General features: G+C 44.3%; 1 pseudogene; it reads left to right on the top strand.

Moving 5' to 3' along the window:
• Positions 1-204: 204 nt before the first annotated feature.
• On the top strand, positions 205-1,248 carry LOC102248296 (annotated as a pseudogene).
• The last annotated feature ends 2,349 nt before the right edge of the window (positions 1,249-3,597 follow it).

The raw sequence follows: 3,597 nt of genomic DNA, 5'->3' as shown, positions 1-3,597 counted from the left end.
ACAGACAAGAGTACTTTTGGAATTGTTTTCTATATCTAGCTGTCAGGAAATCTTTTCATGTAGATGGTCTCCAAATCTAAAAACATCATTTAGCGATGTAGCAAGGCTTAGCATCCTGCCCTTTTTTAAAAAAATTTCCCTAAACAGAGACTATTTTAATGCTCAACTGATCAGCAGCCAAGTGTGCTGCATGCACCATTACCCATGAGGAATTATAAGAAAGGTGACCCTCACCTATGGCGTCTGCAGAACTGTGTCTGTGAAGATGTGGGACAGAGATTGGCTCCACATGGGAAACTAGTGGAACCTAAAGTGGAAGGAGGAAGTGACTCGGAAGTAGGAGATGCTTGGTGCATGGAACGAGAAGATAGTAGTGAAGAAGAGGGAAAAAATGAGGAGAAAATAGAGCGGCGCTCTGGCATGATGGTCAGAGAGCACAGGAGAGAACAAATGAGGGGATGGAAGTCATGAAAGTGGAAGCTGAGGGGACACTCTGGGAAGGAATCAGAATCAGAGTCTGAGGATGAGGAGATGAAGATGAGATGGAGCCTCGCCTTAAACCAGCCTTCATTTGAAAGAAGGACCGAGTAATAGTTCAAGAACATGAGGCTGAAGCAATGAAACAGAAGGAGTTGGAGCAGGAGGCAAAACACATGGCTAAGGAGAGGTGCAAGTACACACTCAAGATTGTGGAAGAGGAGACCAAGAAAGAGCTGGGGGAGAACAAGAGATCCCTGGATGCACTGAATACTGATGATGAAATGAGAAGAAATATGAGGCCTGGAAACTTTGGGAGCTGAAGAGAATCAAGAGGGACAGAGGAGATTGAGAAGCGCTTGAGAAGGAGAAAGCAGAAACTGAATGCATGTGAAACCTGACTGAGGAAGAGAGGCCAGCTGAGCTTCGGGCAAATAGTAGTTTTATCAACAAAGTTGCTAAGGGCAAATATAAGTTCTTACACAAGTATGATCCCCGGGGTGCCTTCTTCATGGCTGAGGATGAAGAGACTTCAGCGCACCTACCCTGGAGGATCATTTCAACAAAACCATTCTTCCCAAAGTCATGCAGGTCAAGAACTTCGGGTGCTCTGGTCCCAAACACACCCACCTTGTGCATCAGGACACCACCTCCTCTGACATAGCAGAGGGCCAAGAGAGTGCCCAGAACACGAAGTTCTTTGAACAAAAGGCAGCTGGGGTACAAGATGTATTTAAATGGCCATCTGACAAGAAGTGGAAAACTACTTAAAGTTCAACTACTTATTCTTCAGATGTGGGACATGCGGGCAAGTCTCAGCATCTGGGCCTTGATTTGCTTTTACCGTTATTTACATGGCCCATGTGTCCAGCCTTTTGGACCTGCTGCCATACTTGGGACACTGGGCAACCCAGTCTTTGACGGTGCTTTGTGAAGTTTGGACTCATGCTTAGAAACCCACAGAAAAGCACCATCCAGCTAGGATTACCCCCACTTAGAACTATTTCTGAGAAATCTTAGATTTCATCACTGCTCTGGCTTCCCAAATTCACTTGGGTTGCTTTTCCCAGCCCCTTAGCTTGGGTCAGAAACATGCGCATGTATGTGGACAGTGTGTTGCTTCTATCTTACAGGAAATCTAAGCTCATTGAAACTTGTATTTTTGGCTGGAGTCCATTTTTCTAGGTGAACATACTTTTTTAATCCATTTATGAAAAGAAAGAAAAAAATCAGAAGTCTTCCCTATCTATAGGGTGGTGAGTAAATTACCATTAGAACTTAACTTCCCTCATCAGTTTTTTACTCACATTTTTCAGCCAGGAGAAATTTCAGAACTTTTCCCAACAGAAGACACAGAAGCATGGGGAGAGAACCTTCTCCCAGAGGAAGAGGGGGACAGCACCCAAAATAAATTGCTCCCACTTCAGCACAGCCTAAGGCCATTGCCCAGAAAATTATCAATTTAAATAACAAGGAAGAAGGGAGTGAATATTTATCGAGTGTCTACCTCATGCATGCTTTGCTGGGAACCTTATATAAAAGCAATGTTAGCCAAAACCGGTTTGGCTCAGTGGATAGAGCGTCAGCCTGCGGACTGAAAGGTCCCAGGTTCGATTCCGGTCAAGGGTATGTACCTTGGTTGCGGGCACATCCCCAGTAGGAGATGTGCAGGAAGCAGCTGATCGATGTTTCTCTCTCATCAATGTTTCTAACTCTCTATCTCTCTCCCTTCCTCTCTGTAAAAAATCAATAAAATATTTTTTAAAAAAAGCAATGTTAGCTATCCTTCTTAAAATAACCATGTGCTAAACATTGTACTAATTGTCTTACCATGTGCTAGGCATTGTACTAATTGTCTTAGCTATGTGTTTTTTCCAGTTTATTCTCATGACAATGTGATCAGCATGTAGGTAGTTATCTCCATCCTATATAATAAAAGGCTAATATGCAAATCGACCAAACAGAGGAACAAAGCAGGAGCTGCCCCCTGGTGGTCAGTGCACTCCCACAGGGGGAGCGCTGCTCAGCCAGTAGCCAGGCTTACAGCTGGTGAGTACAGCAGCAGTGGTGGTGGGAACCTCTCCTGCCTCCACAGCAGAACAAGGATGTCCGACTGATGGTTTAGGCCCGCTCTCGATGGGGAGCGGGTGTAAGCCATCAGTCAGGCATTCCCCAAGTGTTCCCAGACTGTGAGAAGGCACAGGCCTGGCTGAGGATACCGCCCCCCCCCCTCGAGTGCATGAATTTTGTGCAACGGGCCTCTAGTTTTACAGAAGAGGAAATGGAAGCTCAGAGAGCTAAGTAATTTGGCCAAGGTCACACAGCTAGTTATTCTAATTCCAGTTAGAACTAGAGGCTGGAGCTGCCAGACTGCAGTACGGCTGTTTGCTCTTTTCTATGCACCACAATGGCTCTCAACAGGCAAAGCTCTCCATGGGAAAGATCTCCATTTCCTATTAATCTTCATATGCCCAGCTCTAGTCCATTTCCTCACTCATAGTAGGCATTCAGTAAGTGAATAAAAGTAGAGAAAAGTAGGTATGGTGTGTTAATATATTGCAAAGAAGAGAGGGAAATAAGAAACAAGTGGGTGTCCTTCATAATTCAGAGTGACACCATGTTGCACCATTTCTGGTCGGCTGCATTTAATGACGCCCGATTTACATGGTCAGAAAGCAAGTCAACTGCAGCGACCATCATTTTGTGAGCCTGGTTGGACTCTTCTTACCTGCTGATTTCCATTAAATGCCGTTTAGAAAAATAATTGTGTGACTTTGCCCTGTTGGCTTTAAGTGTAAATAGTCAGTTTGGCTGCTAAAATATAATATTCAAGGAGCGCAGAGAGACAAGCAAATTTTTTTAAAGATGCTTTAACTGAAGACAGGAGATACTAGGTGGTTTCTCATTGCAGTCTGCCACATGTGCGCTGCTCACTCTGCTGGAGGGGCTGTGCCTTCCATGTCACAGAGCCATCAGTCATGGATTATGGCTGCAAGGGGTGCCCGGTTTAATCTCATTTTTGAATGAATTAATATTATTAGTTCTGAAAAATTAATGGTATTAAATGTGCAAGGTGAGTATGAATAATGTCTACATCTACCTATTACTAAATGTGCTCCA

Source organism: Myotis brandtii, unplaced genomic scaffold, assembly GCF_000412655.1.
Source record: "Myotis brandtii unplaced genomic scaffold, ASM41265v1 scaffold675, whole genome shotgun sequence".
NCBI lineage: Eukaryota > Metazoa > Chordata > Mammalia > Chiroptera > Vespertilionidae > Myotis > Myotis brandtii.
Note: the sequence above shows the minus strand (reverse complement) of the source record. Positions and strands in the feature narration are given on the sequence as shown.